The 16,224-nt window shown below is 27.6% G+C and overlaps 1 long non-coding RNA gene across 2 annotated transcripts; it reads right to left on the bottom strand.

Annotated features, from left to right (window-relative positions):
- Nucleotides 1–14,842: 14,842 nt before the first annotated feature.
- On the bottom strand, nucleotides 14,843–16,003 carry LOC136079973 (uncharacterized). Of its 2 annotated transcripts, none has more exons than XR_010638347.1 (3): nucleotides 15,856–16,003; nucleotides 15,417–15,572; nucleotides 14,843–15,055 (listed from the first exon to the last, which is right to left on the bottom strand). It is a non-coding gene; the product is annotated as an uncharacterized LOC136079973 (long non-coding RNA). The 2 variants fall into 2 exon arrangements; XR_010638346.1 differs by having other exon boundaries at nucleotides 15,865–16,003.
- Between the last annotated feature and the right edge of the window lie 221 nt (nucleotides 16,004–16,224).

Raw genomic sequence — 16,224 nt, 5'->3', positions numbered from 1 at the left:
ATTTTATTTTTTCATTTAGTAAAATTATAGGTTCCTAGACACGCTATTGGCCCCTAAAATTTCGTAGATCTTTTTCGTTAGATCATTTTTGCACCTTGTCCAAAATAGACAATTTCCATCACCTTCAATCTTATCAACTTTGATCGCTTTGCCCAATTGCAACTTTTTTTTCGTACCGCAAAGGCTTTCTTAAAAGATATTTTATTAGTTGAAAGAATCTTCAACAAATAGCATTTCCTTGTTCTCCATTTACTATTAGTGGGTATAAAAGAGTTTGTTTTGATACCAAGAACTTGGACAATTTTTAAAGGTTCAGATATATTAGATACCTCATCACATGTTTTTTGAATCATTTCAATTTCAGATCTTTTTTTTTGAACAGTTTCATGTTTGAATCATGATGCTTGGTACGAAGTGTTTCACCATTCTTTTGTTTTAACTGATAAAGTCCTTTATCAATAAATATTTTATATAAATAATAAATATTTTTATAACTTCGTATGGGCCATCCCAAACAGATTTTCCTTTATCACCTTTTCTATCAGCCCTTCTAAGATGATAAACAAAAACTTTATCGCCTATATTGAATTGGATTTGGTTTTTTGACGTTTTTCATAGTCCTTCTTTTGTCGCAATTGAGATTTCTTTATATTTTTTAAAACTTCATTATAAATTATACACTGAGTCAACATTTTCTAAAATATCTTAAAATAAAAACTAAATGAGTTAAGTAAAATTTAATAAACTAATTTCATTCATTATTATAATAAATACCTTCTTCTCTTTCTAAATCAACTGGTACATCATAAATTAAGTTTTGATCATTTTTTCAATCAAGACTGATCAAGACAGGCTCCCTTGCATACATAATTTGAAAGGGAGTGACACCTGTTGACTTAAGGCGAATTGTTCGAAATGCAAACAGTATGCCATATAATGAACGACGCCATTTTTCTTGCTCTCCGTTCAAGACTTTAAGTATAGAACCCTGTATAGTTCTATTAGCTCTTTCAACCAGACCATTTGCTTGAGGATGGTAAGCAGAAGTAATATTTTGACAGGTTCCAGTAAGGTTTAACAAATTTTCAGAAACTTTTTTACAAAATTCTTGACCTTGACCATTAATTTGAATCGATGCACAATCATGACGTCAAATGAGTTCATAAAGAAATCTGGATATCTCTTCAGCACTTTTATTATAAATAGGCTTTGCTTTGATCCATTTTGAGAAGTATTCAACAACTACACAAATGCCAATGTAACTTTCTGGATTTTTAGGAAGACTTCAGGGATCAAAACCAACTTGATGCCATACTTTTGTTGGAACTGGTATTGGATGCAACTCTGGAGAGACTTTCTTTTTTTTTTTGAACTTTTCATTTTTGAACTTGATTTTTGACAAGGTATACAAGCGGCAATATAATTTTTTACATCTTTATTCATATTAGGCCACCAATATCCCGAATCAATCAGTTTCCATCTTTTTTTATCCTTCCCTACATGTCCACATATAGCCTTCAATTCAGTTGATGTGTCTAACCCATCATGTGCTGCTTTTTTGTACTAATCACGAGATATTTAATCTTTGACGACAGATAAAATCTATGGACCAGAAGTAACTTTCATGATTTTTCTATATTTGTAATGTTACATACCATTAACAATTACAAACCTGTCGATTTGTTTTTTAAAGTTTGTTTTACTACCTATGTTTTCTCTTCCTTGTAAATGCTCAGAAAAAATTCCTGATAATAAATAATTCTCAATGTCACAAAAGTTTGGTTCTTTAATTATTTTTTCAGATAATTTTGAGTCATCGATCTCTGCTGAATTTTTTCTTCCATTTTATACTTAAATATATATAATAGTAAAAGAAGTGTTCATAGCACATACATGTCTATAACATATCCATGTTTATAGCACATACATGTCCATAACATATCCATGTCCATAACACATACAGTATAAAATATAATTATGATAAATATTGAATAAAAGGTAAACAATATTGAATGAAATTATTTAAAATGCCCCCATAATTATTTATTTAATTTATTCGTATCTTTTTCCACGTTTGTTACTTTTTTTTATGACATTTACACGGCGAAAATAATATGTATTATAAAATAATTCATGCATATGAAACATATGCATGTGAACATATGCTTTTTGTACCTTTTTCCACGTTTTTTTTACTTTTTTTTATGACATTTACACGGCGAAAAGAATACGTCAAGTGTTCGGTACCCAAGTACAGTGTTCGGCACCTAGGTAGAAATCACTTGTCAAGTGATCGGTACCGTCAGTTAGGAGTTACTGTACAGCAATGATATATTATATAACTAGATGTCTAACTTCGATCCGAAAAGTGAAGCTGCTTTTTGCCCTTTTTACAAATGGCGGATTAAATTTGTAAACAAATATTTGTAACTTTTCTTTTCTTAAATGAAGTAAATATATTTTAGATTAAAATTCTATTTACGTAAAAGTGTTAAGCGGAAATTATAATACTTGTAAAATAATTTATGGTTCCTTAATTTATTTTCGATTAAAAAGGGATTAAAGTTTTGAAAAGGAAAGTAAAACGACAGACGCTTTTGAAACATTTTTATGAATTAAAATACTTTTAAATAAACATAGGCTCATAAAAAAAAACTTTTATAGGTATTTTATAATTATTAAAATTTGTTTTTGAATTATCTTTAATTTAATGGGAACTTTTGAGTTGCATTTTTAACTTTTATTTTACACTTCGGCTTCAGATTTTACCCTTTTTACAAATGGGGGACTATTGTTATAAACAAAAAAAAGGCAGCTTCATTTCTTGTCCAATAAAATCCCGCTAGTTACATCTAGTTATATAATATATCATTGCTGTACAGTGATCCGTACCGGTTAAGTACTTTGTACCTCCTACACCGGCGACTGTTAGCAAAAAAGACTTTCGTTAGACACATTTAGAACCTAATTTATGAATAAGTTATTTTAAAGATCTAAACAAACTGATTTAATCCCCAAAAGATTCCAGATTTTAAGAGTCCCAATAACCGGATTAACGAGGTCAAATTTTTTCTATACATGCAAACCATCCTGTGATTTTAATCAGGACAGTTTCTACTGACTAAATAAAAATCAAATTGTCTTTTTCTTTTATTACCCCCACAATAATTCATACTTGTGATTTTCAAATTTTGTTAGTGTATTCTTCAGTAACATGCCAATAATGTCTCAAAATTTTTATGCTTTGTGATATGTGTAACCTGGCTTTTAGATCTTTGTTTTTTTATCTCTTTTTATTATTTATATTATTATTTACCATTTTTATGCTCTGCTTTAAAAGAGGATTCTATTTAAAACGCAGATACTATTTTTATCCAAATTTTTTATTTTTATTTCTTCTGTCAATGTTTATCTCACACTTCAATATGAGAAAATATAAAAATAGCAAGTGATATTTATACAGTAAAATGTAAAAATCTGTTCCATATTACTATCGTTGTATGAATCGGGCTCTAATTTTTATTTGGTAATTTGTCACTACCTTCCTCGGGATGGTTATGACCATGATTGTTGAAACTATTGCATTTGCAAAGATCTATGCAAGTTACACCAACTTTATTGCAGGAACACCTTTTTGTGGAATTTCCACGCCAATTTCCAGACATCATTGAAAAGAGCTCTAATAAAGTACTTCAAAGGCGAGAAAAACTATGAAAATCGAACAAATCTACAAAAGTTTATATGGTTATAAGTAACAAAATTTTTGATATATTGATTTGTTGAAGAAACTCTGGTCAAGATTAAGTTTTTCTGAATTTAAACTGTTACAACTCTAATTAAAACGCCAACAATTTGATTTCAAAAGAAAGTTGTAGGAGTAGGCTACAAATTTAAAAGAGTTTTGAGCAATAGGGCACAATTCAGCGGGATGAAAGGTGTGGGGGGGGGGGGACCCAACCCAGTGAAAAATAAAACCGCGTCCCACATGGGTTCCGCGTGGGTTCCGTGTGGGATTGATGGGATTTACGTGGGACGGATTTTCCCATGTGGTATCCGTATGGAAATCTGTCACCTTAAACCCATGTGGGCAATCCCACATGGGTTACATGTGGGAAGCATATGGTATTTACACACATGGGAAATCCCACGTGGATTTCCTGTGGGATTTGCATGGGAATTAATTTGAAGGCTGGAAATTAAAAAAAATTTTTTAAAAAAAAGCTAAAAAAAAATATTTAAATCGACATTGCATTGCGTTACGTTTATATTGTGTGAAAATATTTTATATTAATATAGAGAATGGCAAGCAAGTATGTAAGTACCACGAATAATGTTTATCTTTCTTTATAGAAATAAGATTAAGATTTGTGAAAATAGACGTATTATTAGGATAATATAATAGTTATTTGAATATAGATCTTGAGTAAATTATTTGCTAACAATTAACTGATGCAAGTTGAAATGTTGTCAAAAACCAATCTTGCATGCATGGGACACTGCAGTGTCCCACAAAGAAATGCAGGTTTGAAAGTCAAAGATTTCCCAATTTTCTTTATTAAAAAAAGAACAAAATAGGATGGAGATATTTTTCTGTAACTTTTTTTATGCTCCAAAACTTTTAACTTTAGATATAATAAGGTCCTTAAGACTTAGGAGACTTACGAACTACATTGAGGAACAAAAACAGGATAATTATAGAAACTTTTCAATTTTTTATCTGGAGTACCACAGTGTTATTGGGAATAAAGTCTCTGGGTCCAGTTTTTAAAGTAATATGATCTAAAGTAATGTTTAAATAAAATAATATGCTTTAAAATGCATATAGTTATACATAAAACTCCTGATAGTTAACTATATGTATAACTAGTTATACATATAATTTGTTATAAAAACTTATTTTTTAAGGTTATGGATGAACAAATTAGTACCAATTAATTCAAATTCAAGATTTATTTAAAGTTCAAGTTAAAGTTCTTATTTATTCATTGTTTCTGTTAATTTTATATTTATTTGTTCAAATTTATCAGTTAGTACTATTTTTTACTTCAGTAAGAATGTTTATCATTGTTGAACGTGATTTTATTAGTAACTTAATTTTATTTTCAACATATTTTGACAACACCCTTTATATTTTAAATGATGACAGCTTTACTTTTCTATTGATGTTAAATTTATTATGTTTCAATATCTCAGATCGAATCTTAACTGAATTATTGTAAGCTTTGTAAGGTTTTGTTGTATATCAAATGGTGTTGTAAATAAAGTAAAAATAATATATATATATATATATATATATATATATATATATATATATATATATATATATATATATATATATATATATATATAACATTAAAACAATAAAATTGATACAAAATTTCACTTTAATACCATTAACATTGTGACCATTAACATTGTGATGATAATAGCATTAGGAAACTAGTATATATATATATATATATATATATATATATATATATATATATATATATATATATATATATATATATATATATATATATATATATATATATATATATATATATATATATATATGTATATATATATATATATGTATATATATATATATATGTATATATATATATATATATGTATATATTGTTTCAATGTCATATCTTGTTGTACGTGAATATATATATATATATATATTTGAATATAAAGCATAAAAAACAGCTGCGTACAAACTAAATTTATTCTTCGTAATATTTCGATCTGCTTTTGCACAGATCGTCATCAGACGTAAAATATAATACAAAAAAACTTTTTTTTTTTTTTTGTATTATATTTTACGTCTGATGACGATCTGTGCAAAAGCAGATCGAAATATTACGAAGAATAAATTTAGTTTGTACGCAGCTGTTTTTTATGCTTTATATTCAAAAATATATATATATATGTATGTATATATATTTATATATATATATGTGTATATATATATATATATTTATATATATATATATGTATATATATATATATATATATATATATATATATATATATATATATATATATATATATATGTATATATATATATATATGTATATATATATATTTATATATATATATATATATATATATATTATTTTTACTTTATTTACAACACCATTTGATATACAACAAAACCTTACAAAGCTTACAATAATTCAGTTAAATATCAATCTGAGTTATTGAAATGTAATAAATTTAACATCAATAGAAAAGTAAAGCTGTCATCATTTAAAATGTAAAGGGTGTTGTCAAAATATGTTGAAAGTAAAATTAAGTTACTAATAAAATCACGTTCAACAATGATAAATATTCTTACTGTAGTAAGAATTAGTACTAGTTAACAAATTTGAACAAATAAATATAAAATAGTGAAAAAACAATGAACAAATAAGAACTTAAACTTGAACTAAATCTTGAATTTGAATTAATTGGTACTAATTTAATCAAGCATAACCTTAAAAAATAAGTTTATATAATAAATTTTATGTATAACTAGTTATACATATAGTTAACTATCAGGAGTTATATGTATAACTGCATGCATTTTAAAGCATTTTATTTAATTTATATATTACTTTAGATCATATTACTTTGAATACTGGACCCAGAGACTTTATTCCCAATTACACTGTGGTACTCCAAATTAAAAATTGAAAAGTTTCTGTAAGTATCCTGTTTTTGTTCCTCAATGTACTTCGTAAGTCCCTTAAGTTTTATGAACCTTTTTATATATAAAGTTAAAAGTTTTGGAGCCTTAAAAAAGTTACAGAAACCTCCCTATCTCCCCCCTATTTTATTATTTTTTTTTGGATAAAATTTGACTTTTAAACCAGCATTTCTTTGTGGGACACTGCAGTGTCCCATGCATGCATGCTTGGTTTTTGACAGCATTTGAACTTGCATCAGTCAATTGTTTGCCGATAATATACTCAAAAACTATATTCAAATATCATATGAACATGTTAGAGAATGTTCATATGATATTTGAACATCACAAATTTAATAGTATTGTTGTGATATGTTGTATAAATAATACCATAATAGATTATGATATGAAAATAAGATTGGATATGAAGGCATTGATCAAAGAATAAATTTACTTATAGAAATTTAGATGTTTGTTTATTAGTTTCAGAATATTATATTATGTGTGACCACGGCCTTCTATAATAACAGGCCTTGACATTGTGCAACAAATTGTTTACATTTTCATCTTTTAACATTAGACGAAAGTTTGTGTTCACGCTTTTTTAGTAAATCTTTAAAATTTGATTGGTTTATAAATTAGATAGCGCAACTTCAAGACGATAACGTTGTAAGGTTCAAGGTGTTACATTGCAAGGTAATAATATTGTCAAACTAATGATAAGTTTTTTTAATAAGTAAAATGCCTTTAAAATGCTGTGTATCTCTTTGCAAGTCGAACTATCTCAACTACAACAAAAATATCAATTTATACAACTACAACTACAATATCAATACTCAACTGGTTGTTTAGCCACACCAGCAAGTAAAGTTAGAAAAACTGTAACTCCAAGCGGTTTTCGAAGCATTTTACCAGATGAGTTAAATGATTTTCTATAAGAGGATGAACTTATATTTGACGATATTCAATCTTTGTTAAGTGATAATAACGATGTTATTGTTTTCCAGCCTAATGAAAAAAGTTTACACATACAATCAAAAATGTACAAACTTGGTATTCCATTATTTATTTTAGTAATTTTCAATGATTATTTATTTGTAGCTAACCATAATGGCACAACTTGTAATATTTCATCTTTAGCTGTAAACAAATTAAAGTTAATAAAAACAAAATCAGCTTTATTTGAAGCAGTTAGATTTTTCAAAAATAAGCTCAATGGAGGACCTAAGTTTCATAGATAGTATTTTTATGAATTTAAATCCATTGAAAAGAACTTCCATACTACTAATTGATGAGGTCTATGTCAAAGCTTCATTACTTTACCAAAAAGGTGCTTTGTTTGGTCAAGCAGTAAACTACCCTGAAAAGTTAGCTAAAACAATTTTATCATTTATGATTAAATGTCTTTTTGGAGGTCCAGAATTTATATGTAGAGCTCAACCTGTTGCAAATCTTTCCTCTGAATTTCAGTTTGCTCAATGTCAACAAATTGTTGATACGATAAATAATATTGAAAATAGTAAGACATTACTATTTTCCATATTATTTATTTAGGTAATAATTACTGATGGTAACCGTGTAAATCAAAGATTTTTTGAAATGTTTAAAACAGTTGATAGTAAACCATGGTTAACAACATCAGGTATATATTTTTTGTATGATTATGTGCATCTCTTAAAATCTATACAAAACAATTGGTTGACAGAAAAGACTGACGAACTTCAATTTTTGAACAATAAAGAACTGGCTTAAGCTAAGTGGAGTGATTTAGAAACTTTATATAAAACTGAGTGCAATAGTCTTTTTAAACTCTCTAAACTTACAGCTAAATCAGTTTATTCAAAACCAATAGAGAGACAATCTGTAAAGTTTTGTTTGTCTGTTTTTTGCGAAGAAACAGTAGTTGCATGTCAAGGCCTGTTATTATAGAAGGCCGTGTGTGTGACGAAAAAGTAAAGATACTTTTGCATCCAGTGGCTATTGCACCCAACGTCTACGTCATTGAAAAAGTAGGTTTTTACATTTTTGTTTTTGTTTTTTTGTTTAACTGCTTATCCTAATTGATCACTTTTTTTCAGGATTCTCCTCATGGGTTCAAGCTCATTACGCATAATATGTGTTCAATTACCCATAATACGTTAGTCATTATAAGTAATAAATTAGGAAATAATTATTTCTGAAATATTGCAGTCATTAATGACTTTAACCTGGCTAATAATTAAAATTGCTCGACTAATAAGGTTCCTTATTAAAATTGCTCTCTCTCTACTCTCTCTCTCTCTCTCTCTCTCTCTCTCTCTCTCTCTCTCTCTCTCTCTCTCTCTCTCTCTCTCTCTCTCTCTCTCTCTCTCTTTCTCTCTCTTTCTATATATATATATATATATATATATATATATATATATATATATATATATATATATATATATATATATATATATATATATATATTTATATATATATATATATATATATATATATTATATATATATATATATTTCTATTTTTTTTCTTAGAAAATGTTTGTAGAAAGTTAGAAGATACTGAAAACCTTGGTATTATGCAAGCCGAAGCGATATAGTTAATTCCATCGACAAAAAACAACGTGTAAATCGCAAAAGAAAAAATAATATTTTTAATATTCATTTTGGATGTATTGATTAATAGCATTTATTTTAAAATAAATTCATTTTGCAACACGTTTTTTAATTTTATAAAATTTCGTCATAATAGTTTAAGGTAAATCCCACATAGGTTATAGGTGGAAAACCTCACATGTAAAAGATCAAAAATGCTACACATTTTGAATACCAAATGGGATAAAGTAGCAAATACCAGATTAAGTTCAGCCTCTCTGAAAGCTTCGATGATTAATTTTAAATTACTATTTAAGTAATTTTTAAATTAAAAGAATCTTAAAAATTATCATAGAAGCATTCGGACTTTCATTTGTCTAGTATTGACTACTTTTATACCATTTGGATTAAAATATGTGGCATTTAAGATCTATAACAAGTACTATTTTCCACCTATATCCCATGTAGGATTTACCACATAACACCCATGTGGGATTTACCGTATGAAACCCACATGGGACTAAAAAATAATCCCCATATGGTAAAAACCCACGCGTATCCCATATGTGATTTACCATATGGAATCCATGTGGGATTTACCATATGAAATCCACATGGGACAAAATAATAATCCCCACATGGGTTACATATGGAAAAAATCCACCCGTATCCCATGTGCGCTTTTTCACTAGGAACCACCATCCATACTGTCAAAAAAATTCATTTTTTTAATACTTATTTTATCGAAATTTGTAATTTTATATACAAGAAACTGTTATAATTTTTTTCCTGACCACTGTTAAATATGAGAGGTGTACTTCTGAGTTTAGGGTTTTGTGATAGTATAACACAGTATAAAATGACCTATTAATATAAATATTTTTATCTTTATTAAATTAGTAAATATAAAATATGATATAAAAATTATATTTCACTACTTTACAACATATACTAGTGGTTTATACATTGACTTTAGGGCGATGTGCCCCTTCTCTTCCCTCACCTCTCCAACCTAAAAAAAATTTTTAAAGGCGATTTAAATAAATTCAAATTGATATTATTAAAAATAAGAGAAATTAGTATAAAATTTATAGTAAAATTTATCCGTAAAAAAAAAAAAATTGTTTTGAAACGAGAATTGTAATTAATTTGTCTTGACTTTTAGTAAATGATTAAAAATTTAAACTCCAATAAAGAAACTTAATACTCATTGTTAATGGTAGAACCAATGAGAATGTAAGCTAAAGTTGTCTATCAAAATATTCCGAGTCACACCACTTGTAGGTGCCTTTTTGCAAGTCACGCCACTTGAGGCACCAAAAATTGCAAGTCACACCATTTGGGGTAATTACTATATATTTTGTGAAGCCTTGTACTTGTTGTCTTTTCTTTAAGTAACTTGTTAACTGTTATCGAGAAATAACTCTTATACTGTCAATTCAAAACATCTTCTACTGCAATAAAAGATAAAAAAGTCTTGTTCATGATATGAAGAAATTATCAATGGAGCATAAATTGGTTACAGATTCTAAAATATTTGGGATGAGAGGATTTCCAAAAAAATCAGTTCTAAAAACAGCGGACATTAGGCAATAACATGCTATAGATAACAGCCTAGTTAGTAGTGTATAAGTTTTATTATCACCTGATCTAAATGCAACTGTACAATTGTCCTACTCCTATTCTGTCATATTATTTTCTAACATAGCAATTGCAATTTTATTTTCTCTAGTTAAATTAAACAGTGTTATGTTTGAGCATTACTCGTCTTAAATTTTCTCTCTCTTTAATTTTTCTTGCCTTTCTTGTAATTATGAGATTGCAAATATGCTTATTATAATAATATGTTTGTAATTTTTGCTTTAGGTCTCTAGCTTTTGCTCTTAAAGCTTTAATAATATCTTCTTTTTTTCTAACACTTTACCTGAAAACTTTTAATTTATATAGCATACTTTTTTCTAAATTTTATATAATAACTAACTAACTTTGAAGACAAATCAGACAAACTATTTTTTAATATATTTTTTCTTTCAAAAATATTGTATTATATTGGCATATGAAAAATTTCTTCAAGAGAAAAAATTTTATTAAGAGAAACACTTATATGAAGATGAACATATACAAAACTATAAATAATCAAACCGTGTGTTGCTTATATCCAGGATAGAGTAATTATAATTTTTTTGCACGTTTAATTGATAACAATCTTTTTTTTTAAATTAAAATCAAATCGTCAGAAAGAACCATCAAAGTAAATAAAACATACATTCATTTTCTTTAACTTGGTTAAAACTTATTAAACTTGGTTAACTTGGTTAACTTGGTTAACTTGGTTAACTTGGTTAACATGGTTAACTTGGTTAACTTGGTTAACTTATTTAACTTGGTTAACTTGGTTAAAGAAAATTTGTTAACTAATTTTTTATATTAGGTTTTTATTTTACAGAACTGTTTCCTACCTCAAAAATTCTTATAAAGTGTCGGTTTAAAACGTTCTGCAAAATGTTTTAAAAGAAACCGAATGAAATCGAAAGCACACGATAAACACAATAAAGGATAACTTTAGAGATTTATACTGACCGCCTGGGACACTTTTAGAATGGGATCTATTTGTTTTACATTCTAAGACACTTAAAACGAAAGCTGGTCAATTTATAACTTAGTTACTCGATGTGTCTAACAAAAGTGATTGAATTTCATGCCGCAGATGCCGACCTAAAATAGTTTAAATACTAAATTAAAAAAAAAATTTAAGTTGGATTAATATCGTCGGGGATAGTGCAAACCCCCGAATCTACTACTGGTAGGGAGCGCGTATCCGTACTACAGATAGTTTTACAGGAGAAGGTTCAAACTTCTTTTTTATTTTATTTTATTTCAACAGATTTTGGATTCTATTGTAATCTTATTGGTGCTATAGGATTGCAATAGGACTAATATAATTCCTATAGGTTCTATAGAAATCCTATTGCAGTTCCATAGGTCCTATAGTATAATAATATAGGATTCATATATGTGTCCTATAGGTTCTATAAAATTTATGTAAGACTTACGGCATACCTTTTTCATTCCTAATGCTCTCCTATAGGTTCTATAGGATTCATATATATATATATATATATATATATATATATATATATATATATATATATATATATATATATATATATATATATATATATATATATATATATATTATATATATATATATATATATATATATATATATATATATATATATATATATATATATATCCTATAGCTGCTACAGGGTTCCTATAGGACCAATATAATACATATAGAAATGCAACTGCAATCCTTTTGATCTTACAGGATTCTAATAGGAAGAATAAGACTGCTATAGTGTTAATAGTGTAATCCTATATAAATCATATAATTCCTACAAGATTTATAGGACTTCTATAGAAATAATCCAATATCCTAAAGATAGTAATTGTCTTTAATAAACCACATTAGGCTTTTAGTAGTAGGCTTTTCCAATCTAAAATACAATTTTCTCACTGTAAATTTTTGTCAACTAACATTACCACGTGTATTTGTTCAGCAAATTTCATAAAGCTACAGGGATCGTTGACATAGACTTCAAATTATTTTCTAAACAACTTAACAAAAAATGGAATAAAGTAAACAGACAAAAAAAACAAACATTGCTGTACAAAGCATTTGCTTTGATTTTGAACCTCCGACTTAGTAAAGGCGATAACCAAACAATTCGTTTTGGAGCAGTTTCCAAAGGAAAAAAATTGTATCCAACTTAAAAGATTTATACGTCGTTGTGGAAAACAAACTACTGATTATCCAGCTTCAGTTGATTTACAGAGCCTTATTGACCATACTACATACAGGTTGTTAAAAATACTCAATGAATCTATAAAGACTCCTAAAAAATCCATACTTGTCTTTTTAAATAAAATATGATATTTTGGTTCAACCGGCCAATCATTAAACAAACAAAGTACAGAAGACGAGATAATAATGAGTTATCTTGAGGAACAATCTCTATTTCTATCCTGCATTGTTCTAACTAAATTTTATGTTGAAGAATCTGGCGATTCACTATGGACCAATAAAAAATAAAAAAATTGTTTAACAAAAAATGAAAGATCACTTAGGTTTAGTCGTATATGTGCAAACAGCGATTCAGGTACAATAAATTGATGAAAACATGGCACGAAAAGTATTCCAAAACTATAAGGTGTCTGCTGAAATACTTGGCTTAGACAAAAAATCTTATGACACGTTTCTACGTAATGCTTTGTCTTTAACAGGGCAAAAATCAAATTAACGCTTATGAACTTGAAAAACATATCAAAGAAACAGCAGAGCTCTACATTTTTTTGTACCCATGGTTCCCAATGCCTCAAATCATACAAAAAATTATTGTTCATAGTTCTCAAGTTGAAAGAGATAAACCAGTACCAGTAGGTCTTCCTTCTGAGCAAGGCTGTGGAGTTGGAAAACCGCAATTATGACTCCGACTCCTTAGCTTTATCATGGACCGACTCCGACTCCGACTCCGACTCGCGACTCCGACTCCTTCATAAGTCATTAATTTGTAACAACAAATTTACTGCGTTAATATGTTCAGATTACCTATTTCATCATCATGATATAAATAATCCGACCACTTAGTGCTTTAAACAATATTTATTAGAAAAATAATTTCTGAACAAATAACATTTCCATGCGGGAACGCTTTGCACGGTCTTTATGGTCCAAATATTTCTCAAAATCAAATTCTTCATCAGCAGATGATGTTGAAGATGTGGCAGTATGACCCAATTCCTCTTGTTCCTGACAGTTCTGCAACTTGTTTATTCTTACAGGTATTTCAAACAGAGCTTCTTTTCCTTTAGTCGGTTTTGGATTTTCAATTTATTCAAACTCGATAAGTTACCACGATCTTTAACAGATCATGGCAACTTATCGAGTTTGAATAAATTGAAAAAAAAAAAAGACATTAAAAAAAAATGATAATAAAGAAATTTTAACTTCGAAGTATTCAAAGAAATTAATTTACAAACATTTCAGCTTTTTATAACTGTTGCGCAATTGTGCAATAGTTATGCGCGTTTCGTAGTTGCACTTTTTACTTTTCTAGTTTACGTACATTAAATGCATATATATATATATATATATATATATATGTAATCAAAATATAAATAAAATATGAAATACCATCATATACTAACATACCCAGCTAACACACCAGCGTTGAACCAACGTTGGCCCAATGCTTCTTGTAACGTTGGCCCAACGTTAGCATCCAGCGTTGGGCCGATTCCTTGATGGCCGCCGGGCATACATTGGCCCGATTACATTGGCCCAATGCAGTTTAGCCAGCATTTATCCGACGATATATTTTATTAGGTTCAGTGAATTATAAACGCTACTTGTAACTAGCACGCAGTTAGTTAGGTCATTGTTAACATAAAATTTCTTAAATTTGTTTATTTTTAATGTATTAAAAAGATTGCAATTGCAATCGACGTATGATTAAAGCTATTTAAATTGTTTTAATCAAATGCAAACTGAAATGTGTTTGTCATTTCATTCAAGCTAAATTTATTTTCAAGGTGAAAAACAAAACATATTCAATAAAATGAAATGTATATCAGATAATATTAAAACTGTTATACAATAATCTAGACATTATCTTCGCCATTTGCATCACTGCCTTTGTCCCAAAGTTCCGAATGGCATGCATAATCAATCCTCGCACCATCTGTCTTTTTTCGGTCGTACAATTTACGAACCCACGACTTCATTTGATCGTTTACTTCCGCTTTTGAAACATCTTTTGCACCTTGTCGTAAAAAAAATACATTTAAATATTATTAAATAACTTTGTGTTAAAACATTTCAAAAACTTTAGTAGCCCTAAAAAATAGATTAACTACAGTTTAAAAGTAATTTGTTGGGCAATCATTAAAAAGACAACAAATGAAACCAATTACATTCTATTTACATTTAAACCAAATTTTATCTATTTTTCGTAAAGCCAACTTGGGTTTCCTAAAAGTTAAAACCTTAAATAGGGTTACATTCAGTTATAACTTAAGTATAAGTTAAAACTTACATGTGTATAAGTAAATTGTTTTATGTTATAACTGAATGGCCCTATACAACATAACTATTATCATGTTTAATATTTATTGATCACTAACCATAAACAATAGATTCATGTTTTTCATCCCTTGCTTTGTCCTCCTCGACCTTCAGTGTTTACTTTGTTGATCCACTTCTGTAACCATCAATTAACAGAAAATGTTGCTCACTGTTTCTTCAACAACTCGTCCATCAATCAAAACAAGATAAATAATCTGAAAAGTTTAAAAATAAACCCATAAGATCAGATAAAATATTTTATTAAAAGTACACTGAAGCTCTTTCAAGTAGAACCTGCTAAAGATGTTATAAAGATGGTATGCAATGGCAAAAATATATTGTCAGTTAATACCACAGCAACATCTGAGGAGCGCAGCGGTGGATTAATACTTTTATAGGCCTGGATCTAGTATTTTTTGGAGGCTTTTTTTATACTCTACAGTGTAATAATGACTACTAAAAAATATGTAATATTTAAAATTTAAAAGCAAAAAATACATTATTTACGTCGAGACATATTAATGTTGATAAACCAGGTGACATTCTTCGCATAGGCAAATTGCTATTCTGTTGTTCACTCACATTACTAACTAAAAGTAAATATAACAAACGTTAAAAACTTTGAATGAGTCTTGTTTTGCAGCGACGATATGTATATATATATATATATATATATATATATATATATATATATATATATATATATATATATATATATATATATATATATATATACATATATATATATATATATACATATATATATATATATATATATATATATATATATATATATATATATATACATATATATATATATATACATATATATATATATATATATATATATATATATATATATATATA

The sequence above is a fragment of the Hydra vulgaris genome, chromosome 05 (assembly GCF_038396675.1).
Source record: "Hydra vulgaris chromosome 05, alternate assembly HydraT2T_AEP".
Lineage (NCBI taxonomy): Eukaryota > Metazoa > Cnidaria > Hydrozoa > Anthoathecata > Hydridae > Hydra > Hydra vulgaris.
This window is presented reverse-complemented; position numbering and strand designations above follow the sequence as displayed.